The following is a 19522-nucleotide window of genomic DNA, read 5'->3' as shown; positions in this document are numbered from 1 at the left end:
GGTAAGGTGTCTGCCTTGCAAGTGCTAGCCAAGGAAGGACCGCAGTTCTATCCCCCGGCCTCCCATATGGTCCCCCCAAGCCAGGGGCAGTTTCTGAGTGTTTAGCCAGGAGTAACCCCTGAGCATCAAATGGGTGTGGCCCAAAAACCAAAATAAAAAAATAGTCTAACATAATAAATAGGTTTAGAAGATAGGTCTGATGGGCTAAAGGGATAATATAGCAGATAAGTGTCTTGCAAGCAGATGGCCCAGGCTCAATCTCTGGTACCCATGAACACTAACAGGAGTCATCACTAAATGCAGAGCCAAGAGTAAGCCCTGGGGGCCGAAGAAATAGCATGGAGGTAAGGTGTTTGCTTTGCATGCAGAAGGACGGTGGTTCGAATCCCAGCATCCTATATGGTCCCCCGAGCCTGCCGGGGGCAATTTCTGAGTGTAGAGCCAGGAGTAGCCCCTGATCGCTGCCACACACACACACAAAAAAAAGAGTAAGCCCTGAGTACCCCAGGTGTGGGGGGAAAAATCTAGGTTGCCAATAACTCCTTAAAAGTTATTGGCATAGGGCCCGGAGAGATAGCACAGCGGTGTTTGCCTTGCAAGCAGCCGATCCAGGAGCAAAGGTGGTTGGTTCGAATCCCAGTGTCCCATATGGTCCCCCGTGCCTGCCAGGAGCTATTTCTGAGCAGACAGCCAGGAGTAACCCCTGAGCAATGCCGGGTGTGGCCCAAAAACCAAAAAAAAAAAAAAAAAAAGTTATTGGCATAAAAACAGTAGCAAAGTTATGAGATTCATAGAAAGAAAATGTGTATCAAATGAAAGGACAAGACACATAAGATGAACTAAATGTTGGCAATAACAAGACCTTTCTATGGATGTCAGAAAGAGTGTTAGGGCAGGAGGAGAAAATATAAGCATAATTTTTTGCAGAAAAGAACAGCTGTATTTCTTTTTGGAGGGAGGTTTGGGGTGTTTTTTTTGGGCGGTCACACCTGGCAGCACTCAGAGGTTACTCTTGGCTCTGTGCTCAGAAATTGCTTTGGGCAGGCTCAGGGGACTATATGGGATGGCAGGATTTGAACCACCATCTATCCTGGGTTGGCTGCATGCAAGGCAAACGCCCCACCACTGTGCTATCTCTCCGGCCCCTCTTATTTGGTTTTTGGGGCACACCCAGTGGTGCCCATACCCGGCGGCACTCAGATTTACTCCTGGCTCTGCGTTCAGAAACCACTCCTGACAGGCTCAGGGGACCATATAGGATGCTGGGAATTGACCCTGGTCCATCCTGGGTCGGCTGCATTCAAGGCAAACACCCTACCAATGTGTTATCTCTCTGGCCCTGGAACAGCTGTATTTCAAGGAAAATAGTCACCTGTAATAAAAAAAAAGTATTGCAAGGTCTAAAAGAAGAGATGAAAAGAGTCCACTGCATTTAGCAATACAATAGTCAGTGCTGACTGTAATGAGGGCAGGTCAGTAGTAGACAGGGCACAGAAGAGAGACTTAGAGCTTGCAATACTTAGAGCTTGAATGGTGATGAAAAAGCAGGCACCATATTTGTGAAAACTTAGTCATGAAGTGGGACAGAGAGATAGGGGTGTAGTTCAAGGGCCAATGGGAATTAGGTTATCTAAGGAAGGTTTCACAAAAGCTGGGAGCTATTAGAGTACATTAGAATAGCAACAGGGTTAGATTCCAGAGGAAAAAAGTACTCTAAATGTATAGGAGGGGCGGAGCAAAGGATTCCTTGGTAATAAGGGAAAAATGAGGAAATAAGTACAAACACAAACAAGTTTGAGATCAAGAGTTGAAAGAAACTATTTTTAAAATATATTTACCTTTTGGTTTGGTGCAACACCTGGTGATGCTAAGGAATTTCTGTGGGCGTGTCATATGTGATGCCAACAAAAGAACCTAGGTTGACTGCATGCAAGGTACATGTCCTACCTACTTTACTATCACTCTGACTCCAAGAACAATTTCTGTCTAAAAGAGCACAAGGGGAGACCATTGGCTTAATGACGTTGGAGAGAGAATAAAAGTATTGTGTGGAAATTAAAGGTCAAATTATCAGAAGAAAAAAAAAATTACCAGAAATAGGGGAAAGAACAATTTCCAAAGCACCTGCAGTTATTTGACTTAGCTCAGTAATATAATGTATGCCTGACATGTCAGAGGCCTTGGGCTCAATCACCAACAACTCAACCATTAAAATAAAAGAGTGGAGACAGAGCAATAGTACAGCAGGTGTCTGCCTTGCATATGTCAATCCTTGGCTTCCCATATGGTACCCTGAGCACTGCCAAGAGCAACCCCTGAGTATCATCGCTGTGGCCTAAAACTAAAAACCAAATAAATAAAAAAAAATTTGTTTAAACCTCCCACTATCCTCTTTCCTCATTTCCTCACCACTGCCACCATACTTCCTCTCCATTTAAAAAAAAAAAAAAGTGGGGCCGGAGAGATAGCACAGCAGTAGGGCATCGGCCTTGCACACAGCTGATTCAAATAGATGGTGATTCAAATCCCAGCATCCCATATGGTCCACCGTGCCTGCCAGGAGCAACTTCTGAGCACAGATCCAGAAGTAACCCCTGAGTGTCGCCAGGTGTGACCCAAAAACCAAAAAAATTAAATTAAAAAAAAAAAACAACGTAAAGGGGGCCAGAGAAATAGCTTGGAGGTAGGGTGTTTGCCTTGCATGCAGAAGGATGGTGGTTTGAATCCCGGCATCCCATAGGGTCCCCTGAGCCTGCCAGCCAGGAGTGATTTCTAAGTGTAGAACCAGGAGTAACGCCTGAATACAGCTAGGTGTAACCTTCCCACACACACACACACACAAAAAAAAAAGTAAAGGTTTTAAACAGGGAATGAAGGGGCTGGAGCGACAGCACAGCAGTAAGGCATTTGCCTTGCACACGGCCAACCCAAGATGGACCCCGGTTCTATCCCTGGCATACCCTGAGCCTGCCAGGAGCAATTTCTGAGCACAAAGCCAGGAGTAAGCCCTGAACGCTGCCGGTGTGACCCAAAACCCAAAAACAAAACAAGCAAACAATCAAAAAAAGGAGTGAATGGAATTTCAACACCCAAGAAAAAGGCATTTCAGTAAGAAAATGAATAAAAGCAACACACAGAGTTAAGGGAAGAAGATGAAAAGTACAGGTAAGTTGCAAGTCAACTATCTAGCATAACTAAAGTAAGGAAAGAAAGTAAAGAATATGAAATACATGGAGGGGGGGCAGGAGAGATAGCATGGAGGTAAGGTATTTGCCTTTCATGCAGGAGGTCATCGGTTCGAATCCCAGCCTCCCATATGGTCCCCCGTGCCTGCCAGGAGCATATTCTGAGCCTGGAGCCAGGAATAACCCCTGAGCACTGCCGGGTGTGACCCAAAAACCACACACACACACACACACACACACACACAAAAAAAATACATGGAGAGACATAACTAGAAAAATCAGCTATGGTCAGACTCTGGCAGGACTCGAATAACAAACCTGAATACCATTCATTGCTACTTATTAAACAAATTAACTGCATACTTTGGCAGTCTGTAACCTCATCAATAAAATGAAGATAATACACAACACATACTATGCAATACTGATTGTTGTCTGGCACTGAAAGTACTTACTTAGCACCACGCTTAACTCATAGTAAAAACTGATTTGATGGTATAGATGAGGAATGTTATTATTCTGGTTTTTACTCTGAAAACAGAAAAGCCACTACGGGTTTCTGAAGAGATATGAAATAAAGTGGAGAATGTAGCGGTGACATGATTGAGTTACTGGTATGTAATCAGGGTGTCCAGTACCCAAATTTTATTTTCTAAGTAAGTTCTAAGTATCTTTCTTTTTTCAGTTAAAGCACTATGATCTACAAAGTTAATTCTAAGTCACTTTCATTGATGATTTACTACTAGTTTCCTACTAGAATCCCAGTGTCATGATTGTATTAGATTTTAAGGGGCATGTGTGTAAAATTTTCTCTTATGGTTACTAGATTGGCATTTTGAAATAAGAATAAATCTTCAGAGGAAGAATATTCAAAGATTATCAGATTGGCTGATATAGGCATTGGTTTAAAAATAGACTGGGGAGATAGAACAGGGCGTGATGAAACATCCAAAAACTTTGTGTTGTTTAAGTAATAAATAAATATTTAGCCAAGTAAATATTCAGTCAAGACTTCTAAAATATTTTAATAAAGAATAATCTTAAGGGCCCGGAGAGATAGCACAGCGGTGTTTGCCTTGCAAGCAGCCCATCCAGGACCAAAGGTGGTTGGTTCGAATCCCGGTGTCCCATATAGTCCCCTGTGCCTGCCAGGAGCTATTTCTGAGCAGACAGCCAGGAGTAACCCCTGAGCAAGGCCAGGTGTGGCCCAAAAACCAAAAAAAAAAAAAAAAAAAAAGAATAATCTTAATATATGCTTGTCAATTGAGGATATTCTGTGTTCTATATTTTTCTTTCTGCAACAGCAAGAATAAAAAACAGAATTCATTCCATTAAAAAATTATCAGATATTAACTTTTTTATTACAAAAACTTCACTTTTACTTGAACCAACAGTCCCACTTATATACATGCTAGAAATCTGAGATAGTTAAAAGCAGTCCATGGAATAGTTCTCAAGTGTATCTGCCATGAGATGGTCCCAACTTGCTACTAATTTCATAAACATCTATCCCTAAAAACAAAGGTTGTGAAGCCAGAGAGATAATACAATGGATAAGGCACTTTCCTTGCATGCAGCAGACCTATTCAATTCCTAGCACCTGACATGGTTCCCCCACGCCGATCAGGAATGGTCCCTCAAAAGTTCAGAGTCAGACCTGAGCACTGCTGGGTAGGGCTCAAAAACAACCGAGAAAAAACTAAGGATGGGGCCCGGAGAGATAGCACAGCGGCGTTTGCCTTGCAAGCAGCCGATCCAGGACCAAAGGTGGTTGGTTCGAATCCCGGTGTCCCATATGGTCCCCCGTGCCTGCCAGGAGCTATTTCTGAGCAGACAGACTGGAGTAACCCCTGAGCATCGCCAGGTGTGGTCCAAAAAAACAAACAAACCAAAAAAAACTAAGGATGAAGGAACAGGGATTCAACCAACCCAGGTTCAATTTCTGGCATTGTCCAGTGCTGCCCTGAAGATAGCTCTGAACTCTACTAGATATAAACCCTAGGCCCTAGGGCATCCAGCACTTCCAGAATGACCTGGGTAATTCTATTCCTCCTGTAGGGTGTTCAGTACCTTCTGAACACCTCTAGAAGCCCCCTCCCCCCCAAATAAAGAGAGGTATTTAACTTAGTTAAATGTCTTTTCGACACTTTGGGTTTTAGTCTGGGGACTTCCAAAAAAGGAAAGAAAAAGAGAGGAGGTGAAAGAAAAATAAAAATCAAGCTGGTAAGAGGCTGGAGAAATAGTTCAGTGGGTAGAGCACTTGCTTTGCACCCAGGTTCAATCCCCTGCATCCCACCTGGTCCCCCAAACACCACCAGGAGTAATTATTAAGCATTGTCAGGTGTGGCCCAAAAAGAAACAGAGCTGGTAAGACATTTCAGTTGGACACTCTGCATAAACCACATGGTTCCCTTAGCATCTTAATATAAATGTATAAATATTAGCTATTAACCCAAAAATTACCTTTCCCTGGCACATATCTTCATTCTCTTAGCACCACACTAAACATTTCCAGTCACCTTTGTTCCCCTCCTTAATATGAAAGTGAATATTTCCTTAAAAGTTCTTTTCCTCTAGCTAAACTATTCCTCATAATAACCGCACTACTTATACAACTTTAATTTCAAGTAAAACATTTGTTAAGCATATACTCTATGCCACATATTGTTCTCTGAGAAAGTGATGCTCAGCAAAGGCTTGTTGTCATTCACCTGCAGAGTGTCAGATTAGATTCCTGGAACCACATCCTAAACTCTAAGTAAATCAGTTTAAGCTAAGGCTCAGAAATTTCTATTTCTTTTTTGTGATTGGAGAGAGGATGCTTATGGGTAATCTGGCTCTATATGAGGCACTACAACGGACAGTACTCAGGAAACCATACTCAATGTCACAACTCAAATCAATGTTGCAGACACATGCAAGTGCCTTCAGGTCTATACCATTTCTCTGGACCTGGAATCTGTATTTCTTTGGAGATCCAAGATGGACTGAGGAGATAGCTCAACAGGCTGATCTCATTAGCCTAGATTTACTCCCTGGCACCACATGCTTCCATGAGCATGCCAGGAGCAAACTACCTTGAGCAAACTACTCAAGGTAGGAAGTTGATACTAAGCAAAGCTAAGTGCCCCCCCAATAAAGCACCATGGTTTTGTTTTTTTAAGTGCTTGGTTTGGGGGCCACAGTCACTGTGTTAAAAGCTTACTCCTATTCTCTGTGGAAAGGGAAAGGGGAAAAGAAAGGGAAAGGGAAAATGAAAGGGAAGGGAAGGGAAGGGAAGGGAAGGGAAGGGAAGGGAAGGGAAGGGAAGGGAAGGGAAGGGAAGGGAAGGGAAGGGAAGGGAAGGGAAGGGAAGGGAAGGGAAGGGAAGGGAAGGGAAGGGAAGGGAAGGGAAGGGAAGGGAAGGGAAGGGAAGGGAAGGGAAGGGAAGGAAGGGAAGGGAAGGGAAGGGAAGGGAAGGGAAGGGAAGGGAAGGGAAGGGAAGGGAAGGGAAGGGAAGGGAAGGGAAGGGAAGGAAAAAGGGAAGGGAAGGAAAGGAAAAAGGGAAGGGAAGGAAAAAGGAAAGGAAAAGAAAGGAAAAAGAAAAGAAAGAGAAGGGAAGGAGGCCCTCCGCATCACAATAAAAGAGAAAAGGAAAAGAACTAAAGTGTTATCAGTAAAAATGGAAAGGAGAAAGGAGATGAACTCCTGGGGAGAAGGCAGGACAGCATCTCTATGAATATACAATTAGGGGAACTTGAATTGGCTCAATGGTTCAAGCACTATATGGTTCTGCAGTCTGGGACTGTTGGCATCACAATAAAATGTACACATACCCAGGTGTGCAGAAACACCACAACAAAAATATGTGATCTTTGGGGAGCACCAAAACTAAAGATGTGCACACACGTGGTCAGGAATGAGATCCCTCCAAACAGACACCACAACGACTCCTTGCGAGCACTACAATGAGAATACTCACAAGCACTATGACTAGATGAATGTGAATGTGTCCCACCAGCAAGCACCACAATCAAGCTTGCAAGCCCTAGAAACAGATATGTGACCATTGACAAACACTCAAGCATGTGCAAATACTGGGTCATCATAACAACTGCCAAAGAGATGGAAGAGTGGGAGGAGAATATTAAGAGATGGAGAAAGGAATCCAGCGCAGTACCAGAAATACTTCTGGCTTAGTAGACCAGGGAAATGGGAAACCATCAGTAAAGGAGGGAGTAGGAGGTGCAAGGACAGAACATATAAAAACAGCTAAAGACAAAAAGCCGGGGCCGGGCGGTGGCGCTAAAGGCAAGGTGTCTGCCTTGCCAGCGCTAGCCTAGGACGGACCGCAGTTCGATCCCCCGGTGTCCCATATGGTCCCCCAAAGCCAGGAGCGACTTCTGAGCGCATAGCCAGGAGTAACCCCTGAGCGTCACTGGGTGTGGCCCAAAAACCAAAAAAAAAAAAAAAAAGACAAAAAGCCTTGTAGAAGATCACCAACAGAGAGCATGGGAGGGTGAAAAGGTGAAGTCTAAGGGATGGAGTGATAGCACAGCAGTAGGGCGTTTGCCTTGCATGCTGCTGACCCGGATAGAGTTCAATCCCCGGCATCCTATATGGTCCCCCGAGCCTGCCAGGAGCAATTTCTGAGCACAGAGCCTGACCCTGAGTGCCACTGGATCTAGCCAAAAAAAAAAGAAAAGAAAAAGAAAAAGGGAGTTTATTCCAGCACCTGTGGGAGAAGGGTAAGAAGAATTAAGAGAGAAAGAAAAGGTTGAAGAGAGTACACAACATGGATCATTTCATTCCCACCATTAGCTAAATTTGTAGAATAAACAGTAGAGACTAATACATGCACAGGAACAGATAGCTCCTGTTTTCTGTGTGGAAAAAAAGAGTGGGTAGGAGCTAGAGAGGAAACTATTGTCCTCTGCAAGAGTACCAAGTGGCAGACTTCATAATGACCTTCTCTGTCTACTCACTTTGAGGCACCATGGCAACTGGGAAACTCAGAAATTCAAGGAAGGAACACAGAGTAAAGAGTCTTCAGAGCTGTTGAAGGGGAGGGGGAATGCTCAAAGAAATAAAAGAAAAGCACTAAAGCCACAACATTCTGACAGGCCCATCCACAAGTACAGCCAAACAGAAAGTGAAAACCAGAAATAAAGTCCCTCTTTCTCTTGTTAGAGTTTGAGAGATCAAAAGATAGGGGAAACAGAAAAAAGATAGGGGAAACAGAACTTCCCTGGCCTCTCAGTATGTAAATTTTAACATTAAAAGTGACTAATGGGAGGCCAGAGAGATAGCATGGAGGCAAGGCCTGCCAGAAGCGATTTCTGAGCAGAGAGCCAGGAGTAATCCCTGAGCATTTTTGGGTATGACCCAAAAAAAACAAAAATTGAATTATTTCGAACTGACCTGTGTTGATCTAAATTTCAATAATTCCATTTGCCTTTGTGTTATGAAGAGAGCAGACTAGGATAGTGGATGGCAAAATGGGGACACTGGTAAAGGGTTAGTCACACTGCTGGTGGGGTTGGTGTTTGAACATTTAATGCCTTATGTGACTGTATGATGAACAACTTGGCAAATCCCTGTTATAATAAAAATTTATAAAAATATGTATTCAGAGGACCGGTGTGGTGGTGTTAGAGGTAAGGCATCTGCGTTGCAAGCACTAGCCTAGGACGGACCCCAGTTCTATACCCTGGTGTCCCATATAGTACCCCCAAGCGATTTCTGAGAGCAAAGCCAGGAGTAACACCTGAGAGTCACTGGTGTGACCCAAAAAAAAAAAAAAGTATTTGTTTTCCATCTCCTTAAATAAAAAGCATCACAATGAGAATCCTTACTCCTTATTTCTTTCCAAGTAAAAAACAAGAATGTATAGCTAACACTAAAAAGTTCTGGGGCTACAGCAATAGTACAATGAGTAAAGCATTTGTCTTGCATGTGGCCAACTTGGGTTTGATCTAAGGCATTCTATATGTTCCCCTGAGCCTGCCAGGAGTAAATCCTGAGCATAAAGCAGAAATAACTCCTGAGCACTGCTGGGTGTAGCTCAAAAACAAAACTATAATGTTCTGTTCTTTATAACTCTGATCAAATCATCTTTTATTGTTTACTTTCTTTTTTTTGTTTTTTTGTTTTGTTTTGTTTTGTTTTTTTGGATCACACCCGGCAGCGCTCCGGCTCAGGGGTTACTCCTGTGTCCATGCTCAGAAATCACTTCTGGCAGGCTCAGGGACCATATGGGATGCCAGAATTCGAACCACCATCCTTGTATCTACATGCAAGGCAAACGCCTTACCTCCATGCTATCTCTCCAGCCCTATTGTTTACTTTCACTGTGATTATAAAGATAATAAAGTAAATGAAATTAAAAAAATGAAGATAAGGGCCGGGCGGTGGCGCTGGAGGTAAGGTGCCTGCCTTACCTGCGCTAGCCTAGGAGACGGACCGCGGTTCGATCCCCCGGCGTCCCATATGGTCCCCCAAGCCAGGAGCGACTTCTGAGCGCATAGCCAGGAGTAACCCCTGAGCGTCACTGGGTGTGGCCCAAAAACCAAAAAAAAAAAAAAAAAAAAAAAAAATGAAGATAATAAAGTCATTAACAGATTATTAGGATCAGAAAGATAGTATAGGGGTTAAGGTGTCTGCCTTGCATGAACCTGTCTGACCTAGATATGATTCCCCTGTATCATTTATGATCCCCCAAACACTGCCAGAAATGATCCCTGTATGCAGAACCAGAAGCTCTGAGCACAGCTGAGTAACCCAAAACAAACGAACAAAAAAAAATTTTTTGCTCCCACCACCCAACCACAAACAAAAATTTTTAAAGTCAGCATGACACCAAATTTTATTGCAAATACTACAACAATATAAAGTGAATCAACTTTATTAAACCTTATTAAAATAAATGGTAAATGGTAATTAGCCTTTATTTTTCCTTCCATTTCTCTTAGTGCCACAAAAGTATTACTCATAACCACATATTATACTTTTATGATTTGCTAATATCCTTGATTTTCTTTTTGTTTTTGGCCACAACTGGAAGTGCTCAAGAATCAATCCTAGGGCCGGGCGGTGGCGCTGGAGGTAAGGTGCCTGCCTTGCCTGCGCTAGCCTAGGACGGACCGCGGTTCGATCCCCTGGCGTCCCATATGGTCCCCCAAGAAGCCAGGAGCAACTTCTGAGCGCATAGCCAGGAGTAACCCCTGAGCGTCACAGGGTGTGGCCCAAAAACCAAAAAAAAAAAAAAAAAAAAAAGAATCAATCCTAGAGGCCGGAGAGATAGCATGAAGGTAGGGCATTTGCCTTGCATGCAGAAGGACGGTGGTTCGAATCCCGACATCCCATATGGTCCCCCGAGCCTGCCAGGAGCGATTTCTGAGCGTAGAGCCAGGAGTAACCCCTGAGCGCTGCTGGGTGTGACCCAAAATCCAAAAAACAAAAAACAAACAAACAAAAAAAACAATCAGTCCAGTCCTGACTTTGCTTTCAAGGACCCCTCCGGGGGGAAGGTTTAGGGGACCATATGGGTGGTAAGAATTTAACCCAGGTCAGCCCTATGCAATGCAAATGCTGGTTCTGGCTTCATTCACTAACATTTTTTTAAATGAGTCATTAATTATTGTCTCATACATACACACACAGAAGAGATAGTATGAATACAAAATTTAAGAGTAGGGCTAGAGAAATACAGCTCAATAGTCTAAAGCACATACTTTTGCATGCAGGCCCAGATTCGATCACCTTTGTTTTGTTTTTAGTTTATGTTGAGTTTTGGTGTTCAGTTTTTTTGTTGTTCTGTTTTGGCTGCAAAACACCAGAGGTGTCTCTCACGTAAACCACACACACATATACACACACCTGGCTTGGTGTTCACATATATTTTCACTGCAATGCTCACAAGGAACTGCATCCTTTAGTTTTGGTGCTTGCATACACCTAAATTAATTAATGTAGCCAATGGAATACTACGCAACTATTAGGAGAAGTAAAGTCATGAAATTTGCTTATAAATGGTTAAACATAGAAAGTATCATGTTGAGTAAAATGAATCAGAGAATGGGGCCGGAGAGATAGCACAGCGGCATTTGCCTTGCAAGCAGCCAACCCAGGACCTAAGGTGGTTGGTTCAAATCCCGGCGTCCCATATGGTCCCCCATGCCTGCCAGGAGCTATTTCTGAGCAGACAGCCAAGAGTAACCCTTGAGCGCTGCCAGGTGTGGCCCCAAAAAAAACAAAGAAAGGAGTCAGAAAAAAAAAAAGACTGACATAAAATAATAGCACTCACTTGAAGGATATTAAAAAAAAAATAGTATGAGGGGCCGGAGAGATAGCACAGCAGTAGGGCATTTGCCTTGCATGCAGCCAATCCTGGACAGACTGTGGTTCAAATCCAGGCATCTCATATGGTCTCCTGTGCCTGTCAGGAGCGATTTCTGAGCGCAGAGCCAGAAGGAACCCCTGAACTCCACCAGGTGTGACCCAAAAACCCCCTCAAAAAAAGTATAAAAATAATGTCCAACAATAATAGAAAAAAGAGTCAGGAGAACTTGTTCATGGTAGGAACCTTACCACAAAAGAGCATAGGGTAGGGGGAGTGCAGTTAGGACAGAAAAGTGACCATCAAGACAATGATCACTCTGGACAAGAACTGAAAGGAGGTAAAATGATAAGCATGATTTCAACAACAAAAACTACAATACCTATAAGTAAAAGAGGAAGAAAATTGTCTGCCAGAAAGGCAGGCTGTTCATGGGGAAAGGAGGGAAACTGGAGACAACTGGAGACATTAGGGATAGGAAATGCACACTGGTGAAGAGATAGGTGTTGAAATAGTGTACGACTGAGCACAGCTGGGTGCCAACTCAGGTTCAATCCTCAGCATCCTATATGGTCCTCCTACCCTGCCAAAAGTAATTTCTGAATGCAGAGTCAGGAATAACCAGAGGTGTTCCAAAAAAGAAACCTCAAGAGCTGGAACAATAACACAGTGGTAAGGCATTTGCCTTGCATGTGGCCAACACAGAACAGACCCCAGTTCAAATCCCAGCATCCCATATGGTCCCCTGAGCCTGCCAGGAGCAATTTCTGAGCACAGAGCCAGGAGTAAATCCCTGGTGTGGCCACCAGATATGACCCAAAAAAAAAAAAAAAAAAAACTCACATACACACAAAAATACTGGGTACTATCTATGTTGGTGGGTGTGGTGAAAGAGGAATTCTCATCCATTCCTGGTGGGACTGTTGTCTGGTTCAATCTTTATGAAAAATAGTACAGAGATATCTCAGTAAACCAAGAACTGAGCTGTCATAATCAATTCCATTTCATGTCAATTCCATTTCTGGGTATCTTCCCCCAGAACACAAAATCATTCATTCAAAAAGACATATTCACAGTATTATTCATTGAAGCACTTAGTACAAAAGTTAAAATATAGAATCAAACTATGCGTACAATAAGAGATAAGTGATGAGATAATGAACTGTAGTAAATATACACAGTGAAAAATAAGCAGCTGTAAGGAAAGAAGAAATCATATAATTTGCTTCAACCTTAATGAAATAGAAGTTATGGTTGTTTTTTGTTTGCTTGTTTTGCTTTTGGTTTGGGGGCCACACCTGTCAGTGCTCAGGGGATCATATAGAATGCCAGAGATCAAACCCGAGTCGGCCACATATAAGGCAAACACCCTACCCACTCTACTATCACTCCAGCCCCCATGAACTAGAAGATATGTTAAATGAAGCCAAAGAACAAACACAAGATGATCTCACTTATATAGTCTACAGAATAACTAGTTGTGGGAATTCAGTGTTTGAAAGAAGGGATCCCTAGATCACCCTTGGCTCCAGAGTATAGAAAATAGAAGGGCAAAAAAGAAAAAAACAGAGGGGGGACAACAGAAGGAAAGCAAAAGGAGAAAGGTCCAGGAAATACAAGTATACTAGTAGTATAAAAAAGTAGTACAGCTAAATAGCCAAACCACAGAGACAACAATACTGAAAGCAAGATCCAAACAACCAAACAACAACTAAACTTAAAAAGGTGCCTGCTAGGGAGGGGCAGTAGGAGAGAGAAGACCTGGGTACCCTAATGGAGGAAAGAAGACACTGGTGGTGGGATTGGTGCTGGAACATAGTATTTCTAAAACCCAACTATAAAAACGTGGTAAACATGGTGTTTTATTAAATTCTTTTCTGTTTTTGGGTCACACCTGGCGGCGCTCAGGTGTTACTCCTGGCTTGGTGCTTAGAAATCGCCCATGGCAGGCTGGAGGGACCACATGGATGCCATCCGTCCTGGGTTGGCCCCGTGCAAGGCAAATGCCCTACCGCTGTGCTATCTCTTCAGCCCCTATTAAAAATATTTTTAAACACTCCCAGGCATTACTCAAAATCTCACATCATCCCATTATTTCCTATGAAAGAAGAGCTATATAACTCTAAATAAATGTTTAAGTCTACCAACAATAAAACATATGTGGCATCTAGGAAATAATTCAAACTCAATATAGTACCTGTTTGTATCCATGACAGGTATCATAGGAAAAACCTTTTAAATTATTTCTAATTATAAAATAGCCTTGAAATTCTCCAGATTTTCCTGGTGAATCAAATACCCCATAGGCAAACATATATGAATTCTAAAAATTTAAAGGTATTTGTAAAGATCTTTTTTTTTTTTTGGTTTTGGGCCACACCCAGTAACGCTCAGGGGTTACTCCTGGCTATGTGCTCAGAAGTTGCTCCTGGCTTGGGGGACCATATGGGACACCGGGGGATCAAACCGCGGTCCGTCCTAGGCTAGCGCAGGCAAGGCAGGCACCTTACCTTCAGCGCCACCGCCCGGCCCCATTTGTAAAGATCTTAAAGAAGGTAAGAATATAATTCACATTCAAGTCCTTCCTGAGTGAACTTAATAATGATCTCATTCTAACCCCCCAACTATGGAACATCTTAACTAGATCTATAAATATGCATATGGATATCTGGAATGTATATATATATATATATATATATATATATGTGTGTGTGTGTGTGTGTGTGTGTGTGTGTGTGTGTACACATACATGTATATATGTACACACAGAAATTGTAATTTCAGAATGTTCTCAAACAAGAGTTAGAGAAACAGTGTAGTGATAGGATGTTTGCCTTGCACAAGTTTGATTCTTGGCACCCCATCTGGTCCCCAAAATCTGCCAGGAGTAATCCCTGACTGCAGAGTCAGAAGCAAACCCTGAGCACTGCCAAATGTTTTCCAGATAAATAAAATGAACCAAAATGGTTAGTGGACAAAAGCTGTTGACCATTTACTATTTAAGCATACAAATAAAATATATTCAATATTATAAAATTAATTATAGGATATTAAAAGATTAATTATAGGGCTAAAAGGGTTTCAAGAGACCACAGTACTCAAGACCCAACTGTGGGAGTCTAACCTGTTTCCTACTGGACTTCCACCAAGAATGTCAGCTGCATACTAGCTGATTACAATCTTTAGTTCCTAGTATGGGATGATTTTAATCATTGTTTCTCAATATTTTTTCAGATTGTTTTCTTTTCTCATCACTTCTCTATCTTCCCTTCTCACTTCTCTGTGCCACCTTAGTCTCATGCCCTGCTTCCCCCCTTCCTTTACACTAGTATTTACTTGTGGCCCCCGTAGAATATCCTGGGAGCCTGCAATAGGTCATAAAGCCCATGGATGAGAAATACTAGTTTGAATTACACTGCATTTTTTTTTTAAATATGGAACGCTTCACGAATTTGCGTGTCATCCTTGCGCAGGGGACATGCTAATCATTGTATCATTCCAATTTTAGTATATGTGCTGCCGAAGCGAGCACTACATTGCATTTTTGACATGCAGAACAAACTGACCTCAACAAAGAGAGAAAATGTCAATATCCATACCACTAGGCAGGACTATTCTGTGCCACTAATCATATAAAAATTATCATAATTAAGATGACCCCACTTAATCTTTAATGGTCATTCTTCTTCAATATCCAATGAAATATTACTAGTTAAGGGCCGGAGCAGTGGCGTAGAGGTAAGGCATCTCTGCCTTGCAAGTGCTAGCCTAGGACGAACCACAGTTCGATCTTCCGGCATCCCATATGGTCCCCCAAGCCAGGAGCGATTTCTGAGCGCTTACCTAGGAGTAACCCCTGAGCGTCACTGGGTGTGACCCAAAAAAACAAAAAAACAAACAAAAGAAATATTACTAGTTAAGTTTAGAAATATATGGATGTAGCTGATATTATCAATGTCCAGTAGATCTTATCTAGCAATAAAAAAAAAAAAGCAAAAGCAGGGCCAGAGAGATAGCATGAAGGTAGGGCGTTTGCCTTGAATGCAGAAGGACCGTGGTTCAAATCCTAGCATCCTATATGATCCCCCGTGCCTGCCAGGGGTGATTTCTGATCACAGAGCCAGGAGTAACCCCTGAGCATAATGTCTCTTCCTTTATTTTACTTATTTTCTCTTTGGATTTCTTAAATAAAACTACTTATTTCAACTACTTATTCAACAAAATCAAAATTTGCATAAATTCCTGAAAAACCACCCCCATTCACTGACACTAAAAATTGCCGTCTATTTCTCTCCCCCCACCATTTCTCTTTTTTAACCCAGAGATAATATGTAATACTTTATTCACGCCTCAAAACCAGCTGAGTTATATAATTTAGGTAACTGTAGAAAAGTTGCTGAAATATATTCAGAGTATCTGACTTCAAATAACAGTTTTTCATAGTGTGAAAATAATACCCAAAGAAAATAGAAATAAAGACCAGGAGGACTGATACTTAAAAGGAGGCTTGCCCCAAATGGGGGAGATGGCATTTAGGACAGAGAAGGAACCACTATAACAATAACAGTGGGTAGGAGATCATCACTTTGGACAAGAACTGGGTGCTGAAAGGAGATAAAGTGATATGCATGTCACCCTTTCAGTAATAATACTGTAAAAGCCAAAATCCCTAAAAGGAAAAAAGAAAGAAAAAAAAGTGTTTGTTGGGGCTAGAGAAATATGGTGGGTAGGGTGTTTACCTTGCAGATGGTCAACTCAGGTTCAATCCTTGGCATTCTTGGTCCCCCAAGCACCTCCAAGAATGACACCCTAAGTGCAGAGCCAGGAGTAACATCTGAACACCACAGAATGTGGTCTAAAAAAAAAAAAGGAATGAAAAGAAAAGAAAAATGTCTGCCATAGAGGCAAGCAGGGAAGGGAGGGGAGAGGTAGAAGAGAATATGGGGACATTGGTGGAAGGAAGTGAACACTGGTGAAGAGATGGGTGCTTGAACATTGTATGACTGAAATTCAATTATGAACAACTTTCTTTTCTTTTTTTTTTTAGTTTTTGGATCACACCTGGCAGCGCTCAGGGGTTACTCCTGGCTCCATGCTCAGAAATCGCTCCTGGCAGGCTCAGGGGACCATATGGGATGCCAGGATTTGAACCACCGTCCTTCTGCATGAAAGGCAAACGCCTTACCTCCATGCTATCTCTCCGGCCCCATGAACAACTTTCTAACTTTGTATTTCACTCTGATTCTATTAAAAAAATTTTTAATTCCAGCACCAGAGTGATAGCACAGCTGTACGGCGTTTGCCCTGCATGTGGCTGACCCAGGACAGGGGTTCAATCCCAGCATCCCATATGGTCCCCCAAGCCTACCAGGAGTGATTTCTGAGTGCAGAGCCAGAAATAGCCCCTGAGCACCTCCAGGTGTGGCCCCAAAACAAGAAACAAACAAAAGAAAAATTTAATTCCATAGGGCAGAACAATATAGCACAGTGGTTAAGGCATTTGTCTCGCATGCAGCAGATCCAGGTTTGATCCCCAGCATCTCAAATGGTCCCTCAAGCCTGCCAAGAGTAATTTCTGAGCAGAGAGCCAGTAATAACTCCCAAAGTCTCCAAAACTTTAAAAAATATTTTTAATTCCAATGATGCAGATATTAATTTAAAATAAAAAGATTTAGGGGGCCGGGTGGTGGCGCTGGAGGTAAGGTGCCTGCCTTGCCTGTGCTAGACTAGGACGGACCGTGGTTCGATCCCCCGGCATCCCATATGGTCCCCCAAGAAGCCAGGAGCAACTTCTGAGCGCATAGCCAGGAGTAACCCCTGAGCGTCACAGGGTGTGGCCCAAAAACCAAAAAAATAAATAAATAAATAAATAAAAAAAATAAATAAAAAGATTTAAAAAAAAAATGAAAACAAGGGCCGGAGAGATAGCACAGCAGTAGGGCCTTTGCCTTGCATCAGAAGGACGATGTTTCGAGTCCTAGCATCCATATCATCCCCTGAGCCTGCCGGGGGCGATTTCTGAGCGTACACCCAGGAGTAGTCCCCGAGCACTGCCAGATATGACCCAAAAACAAAAACAAAAATAATTTAAAACAAAAAATTTAATTCCTGTTTTATGGCTTTTTATTCTTAAGTTAAGTTATTCCCCTATTTAGGCCTGTTTTTTCATCTATATAAATTAAATTAAATTAAATTCTCTATCTGGTTTAATGCAGTTTTAGGAATCTATAGAAAAGACAATTAACTCATAGGACGAAGTGAGGATATAGCTCAGCGATACAACACATCTCTAATGAGAGGCTCTGGGTTCAATCTCAGTCACTGCACATTCACACAAAACAACAAAGAAACTTAACTTGTTTTGCTCCGCTTTCAGTCTCCACAGATGTAGTTGATATTACCTCCTCTTTCAGAAGTCAGGATCCTAAACCCCAAGAATAACCACAGGCAGGACTGCCACTTTCAGTTAAATCCAAAGGACAGAGTCTTTGGCGTGAGTGTATAAAAAAACTGAATTACTTTATGACCCATTAATAATAAAAGCACCAAGATAATAACACTAGCAATAGCCACCTTAACCTATGATTATCTTCACTGGATCTATATACTCTCACCTCTGAGTATACATTTAGATCACATGGGAAACTTAAAAAAAGAAACCAACATTGCTGGGACTACAATGATATAATAGTTATGATAGTACAGCAGGTAGGGCACTTGCTTTGCACATGGCCAACCTGGGTTCAATCCTTGGCACCCCATGTGGTCTCCTGAGCACTACGAGGAATAATTCCTAAATGCAGAGCCAGGAATAACCCCTGAACATAACCAGGTATGTAGCCAAAAAAAAAAGAAAAAGAAAATCAAACCCAATATCAAGTCAGAATTAAGTAAGACTTTCTAGGGATGGGGTTCATTTCTTTTTTTCTTTTTTTCTTTTTTTTTTTTTCTTTTTTTTGGTTTTTCGGGCTACATCCGTTTGATGCTCAGGGTTTACTCCTGGCTAAGCGCTCAGAAATTGCCCCTGGCTTGGGGGGACCTTAAGGGACGCCAGGGAATCGAACCGTGGTCCTTCCTTGGCTAGTGCTTGCAAGGCAGACACCTTACCTCCCACTTCACTGGCCCCGGGGTTCATTTCTTAAGAATGATTCTGGGGCCGAGCAGTGGCGCTAGAGGTAAGGTGCCTGCCTTGCCTGCGCTAGACTTGGACGGACTGCGGTTCGGCGGTTCGATCCCCGGCATCCCATATGGTCCCCCAAGCCAGGAGCAACTTCTGAGTGCATAGCCAGGAGTAACCCCTGAGCGTTACCGGGTGTGGCCCAAAAACCAAAAAAAAAAAAAAAAAAAAAAAAAATGATTCTGATGTACAAGAAAACAAAGTCATTATGCCAAATGCCTTAAAACAAAAAATTCAAAGCAAATAAACAATGGTTCCTATCTCATATATTGCCTATTATGCAATCATAATTGATTAAATTGAAAGCATTACTTTCTTTTTTTGCTGCTATGCAGAGCAATAAAGATTTGCCAAACAGACCCTCTACCAGAGTCTATCCCCAGTTCTATTTTCTGACATTCATTTTGTTGTTTGTTTTGGACAATGTCCAGTTATGCTCAGGTATTACTCCTGGCTCTGCACTTGGGATGCATACTACAGTGCCTGGGACCAGAACTGAATCAGCTCCATGTAAGATAAGTGCCTTAGCCACTGTACTATCCCCTCAGCCCATTTTCCAATCTTTTAGTTTTTGGAAGTGGGGGAGGGAGTGCACCACACACAGCAATGATCAGAACTTATTCTTAGCAGAGATTGGGGGACCATATGGGTGCCAGGGATGGAACCCAAGTCAACTGCATGCAAGGCACCTTAACTACGGGACCATCTCTTTAGCCCACCTTCCTAAGTATATAAAGGAAACTATGTTTTTAGAGGGAAATAAGAGCTCTATTAATAATCATCTATTCCTGGGGGCTGGAGAGATAATACAGTGGTAGGGCATTTGCCTTGCACGAGGCCGAT

The 19522-nt window shown here is 42.4% G+C and overlaps 1 protein-coding gene and 1 non-coding gene across 2 annotated transcripts in view; both read right to left on the bottom strand.

Moving 5' to 3' along the window:
- ACACA (acetyl-CoA carboxylase alpha) overlaps positions 1-19522 on the bottom strand; it is a 276321-nt gene that overhangs the window by 253849 nt on the left and 2950 nt on the right. The window lies entirely within an intron of this gene.
- Positions 14931-15034, bottom strand: LOC126027728 (U6 spliceosomal RNA). Its single transcript, XR_007502317.1, has one exon. It is a non-coding gene; the product is annotated as a U6 spliceosomal RNA (small nuclear RNA).

The sequence above is a fragment of the Suncus etruscus genome, chromosome 1 (assembly GCF_024139225.1).
Source record: "Suncus etruscus isolate mSunEtr1 chromosome 1, mSunEtr1.pri.cur, whole genome shotgun sequence".
NCBI classification, from domain to species: Eukaryota; Metazoa; Chordata; class Mammalia; order Eulipotyphla; family Soricidae; genus Suncus; species Suncus etruscus.
The sequence above is the reverse complement of the archived record's forward strand: the minus strand, read 5'-3'. Positions and strand labels throughout refer to the sequence as shown.